The sequence below is a fragment of the Myodes glareolus genome, chromosome 25, assembly GCF_982192425.1.
Source record: "Myodes glareolus chromosome 25, mMyoGla1.1, whole genome shotgun sequence".
NCBI lineage: Eukaryota > Metazoa > Chordata > Mammalia > Rodentia > Cricetidae > Myodes > Myodes glareolus.
The window spans coordinates 22,084,707-22,108,066 of record NC_142050.1 but is presented as its reverse complement, the minus strand read 5'-3'; the positions used below and the strand labels follow the sequence as shown (position 1 = coordinate 22,108,066).

General features: G+C 40.9%; 1 pseudogene; it reads right to left on the bottom strand.

Moving 5' to 3' along the window:
- Positions 1 to 288: 288 nt before the first annotated feature.
- Positions 289 to 1,889, bottom strand: LOC125411074 (pre-mRNA-splicing factor CWC25 homolog pseudogene; annotated as a pseudogene).
- Between the last annotated feature and the right edge of the window lie 21,471 nt (positions 1,890 to 23,360).

Below are 23,360 nucleotides of genomic sequence, written 5' to 3'. Positions count from 1 at the left end.
GCTAGCTTTTTTAAAAGCCTGTATAAAATGATACATTTGTACATATACACATTATACTAGTACATCTCAAAGAGCAAATATAGGACTTTTGGGGGGTACTGTCTTATCTTCCAAGCTCTTCCTGACACTTAGCTATTCTGTCATAAAATCTAACTAAGGTCAATGCTCATTCATCCCAATACGCAGAGTCTATCTATCTGGGTGGCCGTGGAGAGAGGTCTCTGGACGGTCTGATCCATTGGTTCAGGTGGGAGGGAAGAGGTGTGACAAACAGCCAAGCTTTCCAGGACAGCCCAGAGCCCATCCATTAAAACACAGTCAAAGCCCACAGTGCATCCAGCCAATGTCCCCGAGGGTCCCCAAATCAAGTCACATTGGTTTTTAAAAAATGTACCATGTTTCAGGAGACAATGGGCAAGGGACACTTTGAACAGTGGTGGTTTTCATCTGTAGAAGAAGCTATTTGAACTCTTATAAAGAGAATTTTAGGAATCAGCAGCCTCCCTGGAGAATTCAGGAAAACCAGTAAGAGAACCTGGTTTTCATCTTCTCATGAAGTTCTTCTCCAGAGCTACTGACGTTCGCTGCAGAGAATGGATGTTGCGCTTCACCCGGTCCTCCAGGGAGGAAGTAGATGCACTTTCCAGCTTCATGCGCTGGATGAACTTGCCAGAGTGAGAGTCTAGCTTCTCCAGTCTGCGCTCCTGTTCGTCTTCCTTGGAGTGTTTCTTGAGAGTGTTGAGCCTCTCCTCCTCCCTCTACTTAGCATTTTCCATCATCTCCTGCCATTTCCGCTCTAGTTCCTCTGCTGAGAGTTTTCTGGTGTATCCGGAAGCATGCCACCTCTGGTAGACCTCCTTTTTAGGTGATGGGCTATCTCTCTCTTTCCTGTTTACCTTAGAGGCATGCGGTATGCTGGGCCTTGGGGATCGAGACCTCCTGTCCCGGGACCTCTCTTCCTTGGAGCTCTTCCTGCTGACATGTCTGGGGAGGAGTGGGAGGAGCTTCTTGAGCGGGGGGGGGGGGGGGGGGGGGGGAAAATGGTTCTTCATCCCCCTCTGCTCAGCCATCACAGAGCCCTGCAGCCCCTGGTCACGGTCAGAGTCCCTCACCTGTAAGCCATATCCGGGGACTTTGGACAAAACAGGAAAGGAATTTGCCATCTTCTTTTGCGATCTGCCCTGACTGTGCTCATCCTCGCTGCTGGAGCGATCACTACTGGAGCTTCTATGTTTGTGTTTCTTGTGCTTCTTTTTCTTCTCCTTCTTTTTCTTCTTCTCCTTTTTTTCCAGACTCATTTGCAACAACTCTTTGATTTTCTTCATTTTCACAGGATTGTTCAGTACCTCTCTTTTTTTCTCCTCCTCTTTCTTCCTGATGATGAAGAGAGGATCTTCCCAGATTTTGCTGGCCATGTCAAGAAGGGAATTGGCACCCGAAGGGGCAAAGATAGAGCCTGGGAGGAGTCCTGTCTCAGAAGAACAGCCTGCTTCCTTCTCCTCCATCTTCTCAAAAACATACTTGTCAATGGGGCGACCCAGCAGGTACTCATCACGGTTCACCATCCCACCAGGTCCCTGGTACATCCAATCCAACTTTTCTTCTTTCTTCTTGACAGCCCCAACATCCTCAGCGTAGAGCTGCATCTCTTCCTGAGCTCTCTCTTCCCTGAGCTCCCGCTGCGGCTCCTCAATCTTCTTCCGTTCGGCCTCATGTTTCTGCTCTGTCTTCCACGCTTTCTCCACATTTCGAAGGGTCTGTGGGTGCCAGCTCTTCTTCAGGTTCAGGTCTCCGCCTCCCATGATGGTGGAGACGTTTCCTCAGTCCGTGGACCTGAAAGATTCAGCGAAGATGGAGAGGAACGGTCCCACTTCTGAGACCGCCTTGCAGGACCTCTGTAAGCATTTTTTTTAACTTTATCTATAACAGCATTTGTCAATTTTTGCTTTTCTGGTAATATTATGGAATAATTCTCAAATATTTATTAGGTATTTGTATTTCTTCCTTTGAGAATTGTCCATGAATATCATTTGCATATTTTTATTTGCATTGCATCATTTTGAGTTATTTATATATTCCAGATGTTAACTATGCAATTCATGTCAGTTTGAAAATCTGATTTAAACAAATTTTCCATTTTTGCTCTTGTTTCTTCTGCTTTTGGAGTATTATCCAGGAAATTGTTACCTGTGCCAATGCCAGGAAGAGCTTGATTTTTCTCTTGCGGCTAAAGCTATTACCTCAAGGATTTTGATCATTTTTGTATAGATTGATAGACAAGGGTGAAGTTTCAATATTCTGCATGTGGATATTCAATTCTGAGAACCATTTAAACACTAATCTGCCAAACCTGAGTTAGAGATGGAAGTAGGCATTGTAAACCAATAGTTCTGAGGAAGGTTTAACCGAGTCAGAGGACACATACACTACGCAAGGAGTCCAAGAATTCTAAAGGGAAATATTTCTTTGTCTTCCAGGAAGGGGAAGATTCAAAGGACTACCAAGGAGCTCTGAAATCTCCATGATTTTAGCGAAGAGTAGTTGAAGGGGATTGCAATTTCTTGGTTCAGAGATGTTTTCCATCAGACCACTCCAGACTCCTATTGTAAGTGCATCTGTGTGCCTTGAGGACTTTGAATCACCATGGCGATGGTCTGCATTAAGTATCTCCTGATTTCTTAAAATTCTAGTGCACTGATCATTAACACTCATCATGCCTTTTTTCACTGATCATTGCAGAGCATGGCAATATTTTGATGATAGGAATTTGATACCTTGGTTAATTTTTTACAGAGATTTTTAACTGAATGTAGGCAGTTTATTTTCAATGCTAAATCTATATCAGAATTTAAAATAATATTTTAAATATTTTAAAATATTGAAATAAAATTTAAATAGAGTCTTAATAACTCTAATCATAAATACATACTCTACAATAACATTAAATCAAACTAAAGTTAATAAGGAGTCACATATAAAGAAGAACATTTTACTCCTATTTATTTGATTTTGGAACTGTTCTGTCAGTAAAACTATTTTAAAACTTGTTTATTTGGGTTTGTTGATTTCTTAATAGCTTGCATGGAGGATACATACCTGAGAAATGCCATTACTTATGAAATTTGCAGAAATCAAGGTAAAACTAGGGAAGAAAATCTCCCTTAAAAAATGTAATTAGTTTGAATAAAGTTTATTTTTCTAAAAAGTTGATATTGTAAAGTTTATTACTTAGTCTTTTAGCAAATACATTTAACGCAGATTTGTTGTAAGTACAAAGGCAATTCAAATACAGGCATTGCTTGTCAGAGAGTTGCAGTGAACAGAATCAGACACTAGGAAGCCATTGAGACAAACAAAGCTATTAGTGCTAGCATTTCCAGCATCACCTAGACAACCCCAGCTTCCTAGGGTCTTTCATGTGTTGTCAGTATTCAGGTGAATACTTGATCGACCCAAGGTCTTATGACTGTATGTCACTACATAATCTATATGCATGTGCTGTGTGGGGTGTAAGTCTCTATATGCTCGTGTTAAGCCCCTTTAAAAACTAGTTCTGTTCATACTTCTCTCTCCTCGTCTGCTGCTCCCCTATGCAGAGACCAGTCTCCCCTGCCTTCCCATTCCCTCCCTCCCATAATAACCCCTCCATGTCAGCCCTGTATAGTATGATGGCATCTCTCTCAATCTCCCACCATTATTCAAATTATAACATTGATGCCTTTACCGCCACAGGCTCTCCTGGTGCTTCCTCCTGCCTGCAGGCAGTCTGGGTCACACCAGGACCCTACAACACTGTCCACTTATGACAGCCTCGCTTCTCCAACTAATCTCTGGGCCCCTTCATCCAACGACGGCATGACTGATGAGTCCCCTTTCTCTGTCCATTCCCCACAAGTGAGGACACGTCTCTCGATCATTGTTTGTAGCCTCTTGCACAAGTCCTGATATCAGGCAACCACAACTCTCTCAGAGCTCAGCACCCCACAGCCTTTGGGTGATGACCCACTGGCCAGCCTGTGCTTTCTTAATCGATCATCTCTCGTCCTTGATTTTGGTATCAGACAATGCATGTGCTCTTGGGCTCAGAGCCCTGGCCCCTGATCTGTGTTTGAGGAATCCCTGAGCAGCCCGTGCCTTCTCAAAATCAATCCTTGCTGAAAAATTCAAGGCCTTTGGATCTCGGTTTTGTGTTTTTTTTTTTTTTCCCTGCCTCATTCATGAGGACTATACCTAAGCAACACAAGCCCATTCTCTATTCTGGGATGCCTTGGCCCAAATACCCCTTAGATACCAATCCAAATGGCCCGTTCCCAGCACCCTATATCCTGACATTTTACGGAAAGTTTGCAACATTTTGCCAGTGATCCGAGAGATGGAAAAGGATACTCTGTCTTCAAGCTTTATCTTATCTTTGCTCCAAATCCTCTCTCTGTTATGTCTCCCTGTTCCTCTACTCAGCTATGAAGGCTATTAAGCTGTACTTTCCTCTTTCAATAAATAAACTATCTCAAATAGACAAAAAGAAACAAAACAAATAAACAAACAAAAACCCCTGGGGTTCTAGAAGTCTAACTCTGCTTCTTTTCATCAAAGAATTCCAATGTTAATTTCTGCAGCAGCAGCTGGCCTGTGCGGCCAAAGCTGTTGCATGTAACTAGATCCCTTTTTCTGCCATCAGTTATGCAACATGTGTATCCTTTGAAAATGCCTGCCTGGTGGTCTTGTTCTCTTTGCCTGTTCTCTTGCCTTTTACTCCTTTCTTTGTCTCTAATTTCCTCTTGTACTAACACTGTTGTGTGTGGCACGTTTGTTTAGTAGGTTGCCTTGGTGGGCTCCGCCAAGGCACCCAGGAGACTCTACCAGTGTGCTCCACCCACTACAGAGCCACTCCCATCTACCAGCAGCAAATCTACTTTATCATTTACTGAAGGCTTTCCTTTCATTCTGCACTGGCAGTTGGGTCTCTGACTGGGCTGCCTGCCTCTGACCATTCCCCTGGATGTTAAGACTGCCCTCAGTATTCCTTGAATAAGGCAGTCGAGAAAGAATTCTCCACTTTCTTTTTCTTTGCTCCCAAACCTGCTTGTTTTTGTCTGCTCTCCCTCTCTAAATGTCCAGTAGGGAGTCAGAGATGAAAAAGTCAGCTTCAAGCCGGAGGGAGAGAGAGACGGCTCAGGGGGCAGAGCGCCCAACCGCTCCGCCCGAGGACCGGAGTTCAGCGCCGCCCGGCGGCCTGCAGAACAACCCCCCCACACACAGTCTCCCACCGTCCACCGTAGATCCGCATAGAGTAGTAGGCAAAAAAAAAAAAAAAACCCAAAAAACCCCAAGAAAGTCAGCTTCGTCTTGCTCAGTGCCCACCAGTTTTTCCTTTCTTTTAATTTATTCAACTCCTATTTAAGATGTACATATGTATGTACATGTGTATACATATATGACTTGGATTTGACTCTATATGTGTGAACATAAGCTAGATTTAACTCTGTGTCTATGTGTATATAACTTGGATTCAACTGTGCATACATGTACATGTAACTATTGTTGAGAAAAACAAGTTTTAAACAACAACCATGTGGCTGTCCTCCATCTTGGCTGGTGAACTCATCATGATGAAGGTAGCCACATGGCTGGCAACCATGTTTTACTAAGGTAATGAGTACACTTCTTATCCTAATAAGCTCTCTGTTCATCATATCTCTGTAACGATTTAGTTAAAATGGCACAGTTCCTTGAGGGGTGGGCAGTGAGCCATGAGGGGCAGCCAGGTCCCACCACCTGAGGCCTCTGTGCGTCCCAGGTGGTGGGAGATGGTGGGTGAGAGACCTCGGTAAGGCAGCCAGCCCCACGAGGAGTGAGCAGTGATGGGTAAGAGACAGAGACTGATAGGTACGCCATGCAGAGAGAGGGTTTGGGTATAATTTATTTAAAGTTTATTCAGTGGGTTATGAAAGGAAAGGGAAGGGGGAGAGAGGGAATGCGGGAGAGATGAGTGGGGGGAGGGGAGTGAGAGGAGAAGAGGCCTCAGCCACCTCTTCTTAAGAGAGACTAGACAGAGAGAGAGTGCAGGGTTGAAGCAGAAAGAAGATCCCCTTGCTTCTGCAGAAGGGGTGAATGGGTAGGGCTTGTCTCTTAAAGGGAAAAAAGAAGTCTGTAGCAGGTCATAACATTCCCACCTCTTATACTAAAAAGGTGGGAAGTTTGGCACAACAGGTTAAAGAATTGGGACAGTGGCTCCTCAAGCCTTATTTGTGGGCATCATCTTATGGGGGGACCTGAGAAAGCTGGGTGCTTGTCACATCCTGGGGTAGTTGGTCTCTTTACTCCTGTCCGGTGTTTGTAGTATGGAAATGTCCGATGTTTCTTAGACCTGTTTGAGGTATTGGCAGAACAGGGGACAAAGTTAAGTTTGGGGGAAAAAAAATTAGGACCAGGGAATTGAGAGGGGTGTATCTGACCTGTTTAAGGTGCATCCTTCAATTCAGCTCACTGGAACTCACAAGAATTCTTTGGGTTTATAAAAAACATACGTTTTAAACAGCAACATATTTATACGAGAATGACTGTGACAGATATTTTTGCATAATGAAAAGTATCTTTAAGATGATAAAAGGCAATGTGAGAGAGAATTTTGTTCATTTGTAGCTTATTGAAATTTGTTTGGTGAGGTTGCCCTTCTAAACCAACAAAACCTCTCAGCTGTCAACTACATCAGTGATCTTTGAGAAAGATAAAATTTTACTTGATTTATTGATTAAGAAAAGACAGAGAACTCACTTGGTTGGTACCTAGAGTTACTCCTCAGGGTCCTCCATGATTACTGAGGGTCATATTTGTTTTTTGCTGTTTAGCACAGGGCCTGCCACGCTTCAGAAGATCTTGTTGGCTAAGAAATCTGTAGGAAGACAAGCCTACCTTGACCTGAGCAACTAGGCTGTCAATTTTGGTGATTCTGTCCACTGTCTGGAGATCTTCAGTTTAGATGAAAGGCAGTTCTTTCCAGTGGTCAGCGTTTGACAGTTGAAGTGAATTGCAGTTGGACGTTGTTCTCTGCTCATTTGTCTTCTGTCTTCTTTGGAGGAAGTAGAGTGCTGCTGCTAGGAGCCAACCTGTCTCTATTTGTTATGAAAAGTTTTTAAATAATTAAGCATTTAAATGTCATTTTCCCCAGATCTGTGAGCAGTTGAGGGCTGTTTACCAAGTATAGATGAGTTATAACTACAGTATAGAATCTGCCTGGAGAGTTAGGTCCGAGCTTGATTGTACTGGCTCAACTTAACAGGTAAGATTTACACTTGTAAAAGACAGAAAGAAGAAAATATTGCTTGCAATAGAAGACTAACAGCAGAACTGACAATAGTCGAGAACAGCTTAATATAAAGCAGGGTTGGATTAAATATATCGTATGTTATGTAAGAGACTTAAAAGTACATACCAATTTTAAAACATGAGACTTATTGGTCTGGAATGAGATACAATGAACAGATAATTATAGCATTTAACAGTAAACATACATGCATTTAAGTCACATGTATGCACATACACACATACATTAAACAGGAATTGGGTGAAGTAGATGCTATTGGTGGGCCCTACCAAAGGCATGCCACTGCACAAAACACATGTAACAGAGTCAGCATCAGGGGAGCAGGCAGGAAATACCTCAGTAAAGATGGCAGGACTTGGTCACCTGAGCTGGCTCTCAGTTAAGATGGTGGTGAAGTCACCTGACCTCAGTCAAAATGGCGGCAGTCACTGTTGTATGGAGAAGTCCTGTTTTTTGAGCTGCAGGAGTTTTAAATATAATAACAAGAGAAATATAGAGGCTGTGTAGAACACTCATTCAAAACAGAATTACATCCGTGTGGCCACACTGTTCACACATTCTTTCACACATGAAGTAGAGAGGAAAATTACTCAGCATCGTGAGCTGCCCTGTTACCAAGCCACCATGCCACAAACTGCAGCAGGGAGCGGGGCTTGAACTGGAAACAGCTGCCTCGCAGATCTGACTAATCTTAATGACTTCTGTGGGATCAGCGGAATGGTGGCAGGGATAGAATAGAAGGAATGGGGGCAAGAGAAAAAGAGTATTTTCAGACTGTGGTGGGGAAGGGGCTGCCCAGTAAAAAGAAAAGCGGAGCTGGCGGGACACCGGCAGAGCATTTACGGACAGGTGGCTGATGGTTTGAGGGTTTATATTCCATAGCTGAAAACGTGAAAACCTGCAAAAACAATGAATGAACACCGCTCAGTCGGTAGCAGAATGACTTCTCTCTACAGGCGGGGTGTTAATGAAGCCGACTGGCCCTGGTCTGGCTAACTTGGAAGTCAGAGACTAAAGGCTATCCTGGATGGTCTCTCATAGTAGGGACCACTTACGAGCAGTCCAAAAGAAAAAGGAAAGAAAAAGAAAAGAGAAAGAAAAAAATCTGAGAGACCTGGTTCCCACTGATCAGCATCTGCAGTGCTAGCATGGGAGGACTATCCTGGTTAGTCCTGTCGTGTTTTTACCTATGGGAAGCAACCAGAGATGAATGTCAGCAAAGGGCTCAACCGTAGCCATGAAGGCTGTGGTTGGGGGTGATCCCTCCCACCACTGTTTCTGGGAACACCAGAGGGTTAGCGGGAGCTCAGTGGTCAATTCCTTGGATTTTGAGAAATGGTTAAGCTGACTGGAAGGAGAGAACTCACCACCGAAGCCCCTGGTGTGCGTAGAAGTTGGTGCTGTTGTAAAAAAACCAGGTTTCCGAGCCCAGGCTTCTATGTGTTCTCAGCTGGTCTGCCTGTCGGCGGGAGGGAACATGGAGAGAGCCTGGCCGAGTCACAGAGCAGCAATGTAATGGTTTAGATAAAACACTATGGCTGCCCCTTGTGGTTCGCTGCGCCCCTTGGGGAACCACAGTGTTTTATCTAAACCATTATAATCTCCTTCTAGACTAAGGAAGCAACAAGTCTTGAATATTTTAGATTGGTATGAACTTTTGTATGATGATATAAATGTATGGTTAAATTTACTACAAATATTTGTATATGTGATTTGACTCTGCTTTAAAACATATTCTATATGGTGATAAAAACTTGAGATTATTAAGATTTATTCAGATTGACAAAAACTAACTTAGAAATTCTACATGTAAGTACTTATGTCTTTGCCAAGTGTTCAACAGCAAGCTTCTAGAGAATTTAAATAAGTGACAACATATGATAAATAAGGTATTTGATAAATAAGATATATTTTCTACAATGAAATGCCTGGTCCCCCAAGAGGGTCTTTTCCCCAGAGTTGCACAGAGTTTGCACAGAGACACCCTTGACCTGTCAAGAGCAGTGCTGGTTTCTGTGTTCTCTCAGTCCTTGCTTGTGTGCCACACTCCCACTCACAAGCCCCATTTCTTCTGTTCCCAATTTGCCATGGGATCTTTCCCTTGTCATATTTCCTTGCCTTCCCAAGAGATACCCTTAACAGCTTGGTACAAACTTGTTATGTTTTTTACCCATGGAATGGCTATTTTGGCTTCTTTACTGAGCCCATTATCTATGGTTGAAAGGTTTTATTTTGATGCTAGAAGAACTACAATTCAAAATAATTACCTTTAAAGCTAACAGGAATATAATGTAAACTAGTCTTATGAAAGCTGCTAACATATTGTATACTGTTTAAAATACAATTTAAAAATCACTCATCTTTATAAATGATCAAATTCTTTAATTGTATTCATGCTAAGTACTGATATAATGAGTTACAGGGATAAGCCTTACCTAGTTCTCTGTAAATATTTTCAGAGTTAAACTTAAAATGAGTAACTAGAAACAAATCTTCAGAGTTCTATAGAATATGACATTTAAAATGTTTAATTACATAATAGAGCAACATGTCAGCTCCTGGTAGCACCCCTATTTCCTCCAAAGAATATTGATGGGCACAGAAGAACTTGTACCTAGAACTTGCTTCAAATGTGGCAACACCAGCCACTAAGCAAAAACTCTTTCACCTCAACTGCTGCCAAGACCCTCTTCAGATAACAGACAGAACAGTACACTGGGGAATCAGTTGGCTCACAGTTGCCTAGACAAAGGCAGGTTTGTAACATGAGGGGAGCCTGCTTGTTTGGGGGTTTCTTTCTAGCCCTGCCCCAAGCTGTTTAGTCCCAGAGAAAAATCACACTGAGATCTCTATAAGTTATAAAGCTGATTGGCCCTTTAGGTCAGGCTTCTTATTAGCTAACACTCACATCTTGATTAACCCATTTTTCTGATCTATTTTTGCCATGTGACTCAGTACCTTTTTCAGTGGGGCAGCTCACATCCTGCTGCTTCGTTGGTCTAGGCAGGAGTGGGAGGAATCAGCTTTCTCCTTCCCAGGATTCTCCTGCTCTCCTTGCATCATTTCCACTTCCTGTCTGGTTTCCCTGCCTACACCTTTTGCCTGGCCAATCAGCGTTTATTTATACCATGATTGACAGAATACAGAGAATTCTCCCACACAGGTTGGTCCTCCCACAAGTTCCTACTCCATAGGAAGTCTGTTGGATCATCTGGACCTGGTACTCGGCTGCCCTGAGACTTCTGCCCTCAACAACCATGGAGGATCCTGACAGGTAGCTATCTAGAAAACCAGCAAGAAAGTCTCTGTCATTTTTAATTGCTAACTTTGGCAAAATTTGTTCTTCTCAGAACTCTGATGGTATTTGATGACTAGGCTTGTTAGTTTTGTCATTTTAACAGCAGCAGCCAATGCTTCAGCTGTTTCTCAGTTCTCTTTGTGTGTAAAATTCAGGTCACAGGCCTGACTCTCATAGAGCTAATACTAAGTCTAGATACAATTTATGTTGTTATCAGACTCAAAAAAGAGATAGACTCACAAAACAGATTTCAGTGTAACTTTTTACCATTTCTTTGTTAAAAAAAACTTACTTCGCAGTGACTGCTGCCAGTGGTCAGTCACCTGTATGTGCTGGTGAATTAGGTCGGAGGGGCTTTAAGGTGTGTTTATGTGAAGATAGGGAAGCTTAAGTGCTGATAAGGACAAAGTGACCTGAGATGAATAAAAGAATAATATGAAATGTTCCATTATTTCTTTCCCTCACTATGATACTGTTATATTAAGACTCCAAAAGTTTATAGTCTTAACAATCAAGAGTTCAAAAGTTTATAGTCTTAACAGTAATTGATGGAATTCTGACAAGCTATTAATCCAGCTCCGGCATAGTACTAAGCACCATCCTATCACTATACAATCATAGTCACAGGCTCAGGATTTAAAATTATCTTTGGTTGTTTTCTAACTATAGACTTAAAAGGTGCTTTATTTTGTGCTAAAAACATCTGTCGCACTTTTGTGGATAGAAGAAAGAGTACCAATGCTTTCAGTCAGAATCATTTCTTGTGTGAGTATACTGTCATTTCTACAATATAAATTTCAGTATGGGTTATAAACAGTGGGGATGTTAAAGATAAGTGTCTAAAACTTATCTTTCACAAACTCAAAAAGTTCTTCTAAGCTCCAGGGAGTTGACTTGGATCCACCTTGAGCAGGTAAATGCACTGTCAGATGCATTCCAGATAAGTACTGGCAATCAGCAGTCTAAGCCTCCCTACCTTTCTCTGCTCTTGGGATTCCCTTCCCTTAATTATTGGAACCTAAGAAAAATTCTTCTCCTAAATGTAACTTTGTTTTCTGCTCTGCCAACATCATGCCTGGTCCAAAAGGCACCAGATGGCCCCACTGAGCCTGGACAACAAGGTGAGAACAGCCAAATACTTCTGGATTTGGCCAGCACCCCAGTTTTCTCAGGTCCCCCAAAATGTGACCACCCAGGTCAGCAGGAAGCAGTTTTGAGAACCTGACACCCACATTTCATGCCCCTGCTTGCTCTGCCTAACCCTCACTTTTTATGATAAACAAAAGGGAGGAATGTTAGCATTTCTGGTATCACCTAGCCAGCCTCAGATTCCTGTGACTGTGCATGTGTTGTCTGTAGTCAGGCAAATACTTAGTCAGCCCAGGGTCCTATCAAGTGTTGTCAGTAGTCAGGCAAATACTTAGTCAGCCCAGGGTCCTACTGCCATGTTCCACTATGTAATCTAAGCACATACACTGCATGGCTGCATATGTCTCGGTGTGCTTGCACTAAGACCCTTTAAAAGTGAGCTCTACCCATTTCTCTCTCTCTCTCTCCTCTTCTGCTCCTCCTATATCCAAAGGGTGGTCTCTCCCCTTTCCCATTCCTTTCTCCAATTAAAAGAACAACAAACAAAACAAAAAACGCTTCCTCATAAGCCTTGTTGCATGATGGCATCTCTCCCTTTCCTGCCATTTTTTAAATTATCACAATAAGCAGGAAGGTGCAAGAAACTTTGGAAGACAGAGAATACCATTCATTTTACACAGAGGCCTGTCATGGCCACAGAAAAGTGGTGTCATCCTAAGAAAACATGAAAACTTCCAGATTGGTGTAGATAAAAATATTTCAGACTAAGGAAAGATCAACAAAGTGTGTGTGTGTGTGTGTGTGTGTGTGTGTGTGTGTGTGTAATTAGTGTTTGGTTTTGGGGCAGCAGTATGACTAAAATGCAAGATTCAAGTGGTATAGACAAGAAATGAGACTGCAAGGAAAAGTATGTTAGAGCCAAACTGAGAAGACATTCATTTATTTGTATGGACCCTTGATGAGTAGAAAGTATTAGAAAATATGTGGACCAGAGTGTCCTGAAAGCTCTCTTTAAGTTATTGTCCTTATTATTTAGAGAATTTTCAGATAACTTGAGTTACTTAGTGTTTTACTTCAACAATCCTGTGAAGAGATGCTGAAGTACATGGATCCTTAGGGGTATGGAAAAATGATGAATGCCCAGACTCCTATGGAAACAGAATGCATAAAATTTGATAATGTTTATAGAATAAACAAAAATAAAAATGTTTGGTTGGAGAAAGAATCCTGACATTTTAAATTTGGGAGACCTAATGGAGAGCGGTGTCATTGATCATTGTTCCTGAGAGACCATATAGCCGCTTTTCACAGCTTGTTCATCAAGTCCCTTATCTTGCTGTGTTCAGCTGTCTGAAGCTTAAACAAATCTCCAAATACATTCTATTTTGTTAATACCAAAATGAGTTGTGGAGTAATGACTCTTACTGGCTCTAAATGTCTTGGTTGTCATTTTTTTATTCTCTGTGTTGAACAGAGGTTTGCCAATCAGAAAACTCAGGTACAGAGGTTATGAGAAATTCTTGTGTTTTGTTTGCTATCCCCACAGTGAAATGGCATCCATTTTATTGGAACTTTAATTTAAGAGACCAAAAGAAGGAACAATGTGATTCTAAAATGAAACGAAGTCAAATCCGTCCTTTGAATTACGTTCTGAGATATTTTCATAGATTTCAACTAAAATGGCCCCACAGACTATGATATTGAAGGCTTGGTCTCCAGCAGGTAGTGTTATTGAGAGATGATTGCATCAAAAACTTACACACTTCATCAAAGACTTACTCCATTGTTGACAGAGGTTTCTGTCACGCCCGGTCCTGCAGCCATTCAGTCCCAAAGAAACACACACAGAGGCCTATATTAGTTATAAACTGATTGGCCTATTAGCTCAGGCTTCTTACTAACTCTTATATTCTACATTAACCCATAATTCTTGTCTGTGTTAGCCATGTTGCTTGGTACCTTTTATCAGTGAGGCATTCTTGCATCCTCTGTGTCTGGGTGATGACTTCAGTTTGAGCCTTTCCTCTTCTCAGAATTCCCTTGTTTTGGTAGCCCCACCTATACTTCCTGCCTGACTCCTGGCCAATCAGTGCTTTATTAAAACAGTACAACTGGCAAATCTTTACAGGGACCATAAAGAATGGAGCGGACTCCAGTCTAATGCTTTACACAACTTTATTTCAGCTCCAGTGTACGTTTACACACTAATGTAACAAAGAAAACAACGATTCAAGGAAGACTGTTTGAGTTTGGAAAAACATGATTAGAAAAACATGTAAATAAATGCCAGTAAGCACATACTAAATATTAACAGAGCAGCCCTTTCCCAGAACATTCTCAGGACAGACCAATTTAAACACAGTTGCCTGGCACATACTATAAATTATATCTGGGAAAGCAGGAAGCCAAGGCAGAGGCCATATGCAGATTCAGGGTACACTGAGGACAGCGCTCAGCTTATCCCTTTTCCAGATTGGGTTCTATAGCTGTATTCCGACCTCCAGCAAGAATAAACATGTCTTAAAAACTGAATGTTTGTTTCAGGAGGCAAGAAATCACATCCAAGAACAATCCAGGGAACAAAATGTACCTGAGGAAAAAGGCTCTGCCTTTTCTCCTGGAGTCTCTCATAGCTCCCCAAGGTGCCGTTCACCAGGCATCATTCTTCTGACTGTGTTCCGACACCATGAGACAGAAATACATATTTTCTCTTCTAAGTTGATTTCTCTTAGGTATTTTGTTAGTGAAGAAAAATAGCCAGAACAAAGAGATTGATTCTGATGGTTCTTTCTAGTTCCAACTAGACACAGTCAAATATTGCAAAGAATTTCTGAAGTATCTTCATTTTTATCACTACTAGATCATCCAGCCTTTCTTCTACATTCTCCTAATTAATCTCTGCATAAATACCGAGGCTTGGTTTTCTGCAAAAGCTGTTAAGGACAGACAGCTCTTTGATCTGTACAGAATAAAAATTATTAGCCAGTGTTAACGATTAACTCTGCAGTTAAACATTGAGGGGTTTTACTATGGGCAATCCATGATTTATAGCCACCAATTAAAAAATGTATATAAACCAACCTCACTGGAAATTTCTTTCTTACCGAAGGTCTCCAGCTGATGTTCTTAGGCATATTAGTTGCTCTTCTCATTGCTGTGATACAACCACCTGACAATGCAGCTTACGGGAGGAAGGGATCACTACAGCTCCCTATGGAGTTTGAGAATAAAGTTCATCATGGCCACAGGGGTGTGAGGTACTCAAGTGACGTCACACTGTCAGTTAGAGGGCAGAAAGTGCTCGGTTCACTTTCTCCTTTCTATTTAGTTAGGAATGCCAGCCCATGGGTGATGCTATCTTCGTTTAAGACAGATCCCTTCTTTATTAAGCCAGTACGGAACACATTCTTAGAGTCACCTACAGGTGTATCGCTGTGATGATCAGCTTAAGTTGAAAATGATTATCCATTGTATAAGGCATGCTTCAGAATCACATGATCAGTTGAGAAGAGAAACCTTCTAGGTATTTGGTCAAGTTGGCAAATACGTGAAGAGTCAGACCAGAGGCGCAGGTCAAATGCTTGTGTCTTTGTTTACTTTTACTTTTTTTGTTTATTTTGTTTACTTTTGCCCCAAAGCTTCATAGTCTTCACTGCTTTGTTTTCTGGAACTCTCAACTCGAACTCATCCAATTCTTAAAACTACGTGCTGCCTCACCATTCCTTAGGATACATGTCACATTTGGATATAATTTTCTAGTGGTTTGACTAAAATGATTGCTTTTAAAACACAGTTACACTAAAACCAGTTCTCTGGTGAGTTTGCCAGTATCTTGATTGTTTAGATTCAATACAATAGAAAGTGTGCATTGCTGTATTGTGTGCAACATGCAGTGTCTAGTGGCGAGGAGGGGCTCTGGGGCTTTTAGAAAATGTCTAAGAGCTAAAGATAACAGGGCAGGGCTTTCCAGGGTAATTTAGCCTTTGCAGCAAAGTTTCCATCAAAATAGAACTGGAACATGACTCAGAAATATTTCGTACAAGGGAAATCCACATGCTATGGCCTAAATTTTTTGCTACCAAATCCAAGTATATTGGAACCCTAAGTGCTATCTGATGGCAATGGAGATGGGAGGGACGTTTGAGAAATAAATTTCATGAGTTCTTGAATGTAGGTTCTTCATGAGGGAGTTAGCGTCCTTAAAGAAAGGGATTTGAGAAAGCCCTCTTCTCTCTTCCTCTCCGCCCCCCCTTCCCCTCCTCTTCCCTGTCCTCCTCCTCCCTTCCCTGCCCTCTCATTTTCTCTCCACTCCTGCTTTCTCTCTCCTTCCCCTTCCTCCCCCCTCCTCTACTTTCTTCTTGATCCTGCCTCTCTCCTCCCTAGCCTCCCTCTCCCTCCCAGGTGAACACACAACAAAAAGGCAACTGTCTGCAAGGAAAGGAGAAATCTTGCACCCGAACTCCACAAATTTGATACCTTGATCAGGGATTTCTTGCCTCTAAAGCTGGGGGTAGGGAAGAAAAAGAATATTTCTGATGTGGTGAGAAGGGAGGGAAAGGAAAAGCCGGGAAAGGGTGGAGAACCAAACAAGTGTGCTGGAGTAGGGGAGTGGGTTGGTAGAAGGATGAGAGTAAATTTCTAATGGAGTTTTGATGAAAGGAGGGTTAATCACAGAATCCTGACAAATGTAATAAGAACTTGAAAGCAATATACAATTAGAAACAGAAGAAACTTGCAATCGAACCACTATATAGGTATTTATATGAAAAACACTAAGATCAAACATTCCTACCTCCCTTATAGCAGCAATGAATTTTTATTACTATTTTTAAAATCATCATTTTTTAGCTCATGATGAATACCTGGAAACACCGCTGTGGCACACATCATTTCCCTGTCCACCATGGGTATCAGGCTGACCAGAGGTTTTGTGGCTAAGAGTTTACCTGGCTCTCAGAACTCCAGACTTAAGCCACATTGAGCCATTGACCTAATTAGGTGCCAGGAAAGTTAATGATGGTTTTTTTGTTTGTTTGTTTGTTTGTTTGTTTTCTGCATGCTGTTTTTCACTTCAAAATGGAGATGTCAAAATGCTAGGTAAAAAGCTTGACATTGTGCTCAGTGCCTTGAAAACAACCAGTGTCAATCAAAAGGCCTCATTTCTATTTTGGAGCAACATTTAGGAGTTTTCAGAGTAAATCTTTGATTCCTCACACTTTTTAAAAGATGATTTACACAGAAGAAACCTAGTTTTAAACCTCCGCTCTACTGCTTGGTAAAGGATGACCAACGCAGTATGAAAAATCTTTAATTTGTTTAGTGACATTTAAAAATCATTCTGTCCGTGTATATATTTCTTCATAAAATTTAAAGTGTTTTCTCCAAAAGTTCAAAGACCCTTGCATAAAAAGGAGACTTTATTAAAAATAAATTAAAATGTATTTTGAGATTACAAACACTTTACTGTCATATTTTTTATTAGCTGTTTTCATAAAAGTGGTTTGCCTAATTATAACGTCTCTGCAGATACATTTGTTTTTGAAAGCCATGATATACAATTAACTCTTGGTGTTTTATTACCTGTCACACTAAATTCTTTACTTGGGGAATAATTAAATGAGCAAATTGCTGGTTTGTTTGTAGTTCATTATGGGAACATTATTCTTCATTTCGCAAAGGGCACACACCAAGGAATGAATACGGTATGTCTGTGTGAGTAGCTTGAATGCCGATTTCCTCGGGTTCTTAGTTCTCACACGATAGTAGAATGTGTCTCTGTGAGCACCCTGAACACAGAATCCCAGTACGTCCCATGTGACAGTGGGATAAGCCTCTCATTAGCCTGGGTGCAGAATTGCAGTACGTTTTTATGTCATTGACACATGGTCATTGTTTTTCTCCTTTTTGTAGTGTAGGAGACTTTTCTGATTAGTGATTGGGACCATGCAGTTCATACAGCAAATCCAAGAGATTTCCTATGGCAGCATGCAAATGTTAAGCACTCCCTTCTCGTAATGTCATAGTTTCGTGGATTTTAAAATAATTTTAGAGTTGAAGCGTAAAAATTATAATTCATTGACAAATGCAATCTCATTTAATGAGGTGGGGTAAATGTAAGGGAACATATAAGAATTTTATTCTAAGAAAATTTTTATTTGAAATTCTGCCTAAATTAAACTTTTAGGATATTTATTATGTTGCATAACACACACTATACAAAGGGTCTATTGAATCTTTCCCTAAAAAGCATCATCCCAAATATTCATGAGTTCACTGCAATTTTTATGGATTTTATTCTACAAAAGCTTGGTTCTAATCTTAAGTCTTACAGAAATATGAGAAGTAGGCTTCCTTCTAGGTAAATAAATAAAGCTGATTGAAAGCAAAAATAAGTAAGTAAGCAAGTAAATAAATAAAATAAAAAAGAAGAAAAGAAAGAAATTTTATTTTGAAAGTTGAAAAGTTGAAATACTGTGACTTAATATAGGGAAATTTTATATAGTTGAATTCTTGGAATACTGTAATGAGTCACACACTCTGAGAACTATCTATTATAGTGATATTTCATTTGTGTTTTAATAAATAAAGCTTGCCTGAAAACCACAGTACAAACAGCCACACTAGTCAGTTATACAGGCCAGGCAGTGGTTGGTGGCACATACCTTTAATTCCAGTCACGAGAGAGCTCTTACTTCTTTGAAATCTTCAGACTGAAAGAGAGAGAGTTCCTGTCTCATCCTGCCTTACACTCCTCATTACTTAGCTTGTGAGGCTGACTAAATATTGCTGTTTTGTGTTCTGGTCTTCAGGAATGGTTTACTTATTAAAAGAAAAATGAAACATCACTATAATCTATTAAGAAAAACTGATACTGGATTAAAAACGTTTGAATCAAAGTCACTGACACACTTTGTGAAGGGACCCAGAGTCATTTTTTTTTTCTGCGTTGGTTTACTTTTAAACATTTGATGAGGATCCCTTAGAGTTATTGGAGGACCAGAAGATTGCTAAGACACTTGGTTCTTTGTCCATTAGTGTCTTGGCAAGGACACTAAACTGGCCACTAATGCCTTAGATGCCCATTTACCTGTAAGCAGACACAAGGCCTCCTAACACCTTGCTGTATCTCTGGCTCAGTCTGCTTCACTTATATCAGTGATTCCTCCAGACCACTTGTATAAAATGAATGACTGTCTCTTCACTGCTTGTTGGAATTGTAGGCTAAGCTTCTATTGGTTTAGTAGCTGAGAGAATAGCTCTTATCTAAGAAAAGGAATATCACTTCATTACTGGAGCTTTAGCTGTCTAAATGTGATTTGTCTGTTGAACAGACAAATACATCAAATGGAATAAAGTCCAACTGTAAGAGAGATCCAAAAGACCCAGCAATACCACTCTTGAGCATATACCCAAAGGGTGCACAATAATACCACAAGGACATGTGCTCAACTATGTTCATAGCAGCATTGTTTGTATTAGCTAGAACTGGAAACAATCTACATGGCCCTCAGCTGAAGAATGGATAAAGAAAATGTGGTACATTTACACAATGGAGAACAGTTACTCAGTGATTAAAAAAGCAATGACACTTGAAATTTTCATGCAAATGGATAGAACTAGAAGAAAAAAAAACAATCCTGAATGAGGTAACCAAGACCCAGAAAGACAAACAAGGTATATACTCACTCATAGGAATTAGACATAAAACGAAGGGCAACCAGGCTACATCCAAACACCAGAGAAGCTAGGTGAAAAGGAGGACCCTAAGAGGGACACACATGGAGGGCTTCATGAAGGAGAAATAGTTGAGATCTACTGGGCAAACTGGAATGGGGAGCAGAAGGGAGAGAATGGGGGGAGGGATGGAGGGGGAGAGTAAGGAAAGAGATATCTTGATAGAGGGAGCCATTACAGGGTTAGGGAGAAACCTGGTACTAGGGAAATTCACAGGAATCCACAAGGATGAACCAAGCTAAGATTTCAAGCAATAGTGGGGCATGCCTGAATAGGCCTCCCCCTATAATCAGATTAGTGACTACCCTAATTGTCATCATAGAACCTACACCCAGTAACTGATGTAAGTAATGCATGACCTACAGCCAAACACTAGGCTGAGCTCCTGGAGTTCAACTGAAGAGAGGGTGGAAGGATCATATGAGCAAAGGAGGTCAAGATCAAGATGGGGAAAATCAGACAGCTGACCCAAGCAAGTGGAAGCTCATAGACTCTGGACTGACAGTTGGAGAACCTGCATAGGACCGAAGTAGGTCCTTTGAATGTGGGTGACAGTTATATGGCTTGATTTGTTGTGGTGGGGCTTGACAGTGGGACTAGGACTTACCCCAGGTGCATGAACTGGCTTTTTTGGAACACATTCCCTATGGGATACCTTGTTTAGCCTTAATACGGGGAGGGGGGAAGAGGGGCGGGGAGGAGGGCGAAAGAGGGTTGGTTCTGCCTCAACTTGGTATGCCAGATTTTGTTGACTACACAAAGGAGGTCTTAACCCCTCTGAGGAGTGAATGGGAGAGTGGGAGACAGGAGAGTCTCATTTGGCACTTCAGAATCCAAGAGTTAGCTCTTGTTCATGCTCTAAGGCCCTAAAAGGACGGCAGCGGTGGGCATGAGATGCTCCACATTAGTAGAGATAGTATATTGAAGGTCTGGCTTTTATAAGACAATGGCACATTGACTCATATTCTTCCCTAAAATGAAAAGAAGAAAAACATTGTATAAAAAGGAAAGATTCTTAAAACCAGTGAGAAATGAACATATTTAAAAAAACAAAGGTTAAAAATTTTCTTTGACATTTTCTGGTATGTTGGTATTTTCTGTGGTGCTTGGTTGTGGGTGAGACCTTTCCTGCTTTGCTTTGTTTTTATTTGACTTAATATTATGCCCTTTGTTTTAGAATAAATTTTCCCATTTTCTAGGAGTATGCATTTCCAAGAAAGTATTGAAATACCTTCATTGGTTCAAGGTTAAAATACAGTTGTCAAAATGATTTATGCAGCTCTTCTTTATTTAAAAATTATATTAGATATAGATTTATTCCATGATAGAAATTTATTTCTGTATTTTAAAGGAACTTAAGCATTTAACTTCTGAAAAATAAAATAGTTTGAAGATGAATGAAGCCATGTTTTGCAGTTTGTTTTAGATATTTTATTGAACTCTGTTTTCATAGGAATAACAGATAATTCAGGCCCACAGTCTCCTTTGGGGAAAAGAAATGTCAATATAATATTTTACAAAGGAGCATAGATACAGACTTGCTGGATTATTCTCCAAGGCTCCTCTCCACATGCCTGCATTAGTAGTTACAAGGATCAAATTGTGTGGTTGGCTACGCCTGACTGTGGTACTTTCTTGGCCTAAGGTCAAAGAATTACAAACATAATGGGGGCATTCTGCAATTACAAAAGAAAATGCATCTTGTGTGATTATTCTTTTTTTGAAATTACAATTACATCATTTCCTCTTTCCTTTTTCTCCCTACACAGCCTCCTATACACCCTTTATTTCAGATTCATGGCCTTTTCTCATTAACAGTGTTGCATACATGTCTGAGCCTTTTAATTTATTTTATTTTCCCAGGGCTTTTTAGAACACAGTGCTGCAAACAGGGTGGATTCAAGACATAAAATTCATTCCCATAGAGTTTAGAAGGCTAGAAGTTCAACATCAGTGACTGCTGATTTAGTTTCTTGTCCATTCCTCTCCACTTGTCCCTGGTATTTGACAGTTAACCCTCAGTGCTTCTTGGATCACTGCAATCTCTGTTTCCATACAGATAGTTTTCTCTTCTGAAGGTGTATTTGCTCAAATGCTTCTTCCAAGAGCAATGATGATTACATTACAGCCCACCCTCACTCAGTGTGACTTCACAGTGCATAGCTATCTCCTCTGGATTTCTTGGAGGAAGAAGGGAAGCCCCTATGAATTAGAAAGTTCATGAAAGTTTTAATGTTTCTGAGGCTCTTCCCCATGCATATATAAAGAGAGTAAGTTGTTGGAGAGAGGAGATTTTCCTGGGGAGTTGCCTGCAAGTGGGGATGAGAGTTTCAGAAGGTACATTCTGTGAGTCTTCACCCTTGCTGGGTTGGGCTGTTTGGTGATGACCCTAATAAATCTACTGGGTCACCAAACCAGACTTGGGTGAAATCATTTTTTCGGTCTTTTGTTAATGTTAACACCCTTTATTGAGTGAATGGATGCTGTTTGCGCATGTATCCCCAAGAGTCACACAGTATCTCATTTTAATTTTCTCACTCTTGTAGAGACCTCATTCCCAGCTGTTGCTGTGTGCTGTCTAGTTTTATGTCTGCTTGGAGTAAGCTAGAGCCATTTGGGAAGTGGGAACTCACTTAAGAAAACATTCCCCCACAGATTGGCTTGTCCCCACAGGACAAGCCTGTGGTGCATTTTTCTGACTGATGACTGATGTGGGAAGGTACAGTTCATTGTGGGCTGTGCCATCCCTGGGAAGGTAGTCCTAGGTTCTAGAGAAAAGCAAGCCGAGCAAGCTGGTAAGCCACATCCCTTCATGGTCTTTGCTTCAATTCTGGACTCATTGTTCCTGCCCTGAGACTCCAGGATCCTGCCTTGTATGATTTGGTATCTTGACTTCCCTCAGTGATGGACTATGTGAGGAAGTGTAAGTGAAGTTAACCCTTTCTTTTCCAAATTGTTTTTAATCATGGTGTTTCATCATAACAATAGAAACCTAACCAAGACATGGGGGCAGGATATCAGCAAGTATTCTGGGGTAGCACAATTCACTGTATACTTATCTTCAATATGACTAGAAGAAATGTCCTATACTAGGATAGAGTTAATGGTTGTGTGGGGAGTCAGTGAGATGCTATTATAGGATCAGTTTTATCATCAAGAATCTTAAAGGACTGTTAAAACATTTCATTTTTTCAAGAATATTGACTTGAAATGGTTCAGCTTCAGATTTGCAGGTTTCTGTCCTGCCTGGTTCCGCAATTGTTAAGTCCCAAAGAAATCACACAGAGTTATAAATTAGTTATAAATTGATTGACCTAGGAGCTCAGACTTCTTATTAACTCTTATAATTTATATTAGTCCATTATTCATGTCTATGTTAGCCATGTGGCTCAGTACCTTATTCAGCAAGGTAGTCACATCTTACTTCTTCTGTGGCTAGGTCACGACTGCTGACTAGGACTTCTTTCTCCCCAGAATTCTCCTGTTCTCATTGACCCACCTCTATTTCTTGTCTGGTTGTCCTGCCTTTACTTCCTGTCTGGCAACTGGCCAATCAGCGTTTATTTAAAATATAATTGACAGAATACAGACCATTGTCCCACACCACAGATTGGCACACAAATATGATTTCCTACATCATATTGTGATTTCTTATTATTGATATTTAATATATGTAGTATTTAAAACCTGGTGTTTTAGAAATATTAATAGATGTGTGGCCAAAGGGAGGATTCTGAACTTATAAGTTCATTTCAGTCCCCATGTTTATTTAAGGAACCTGACGGGGGTCCCTAAAGCAAGCAGAGAAAACAAGAAAGGAGACTGAGGTTTGGCACTGAAAGTCCAGGATGGCTTCACTCTTGGGCAAGGTCAGTCACAATGTGACATCTTCAGACCTAAGGTAGCTGTGGACTA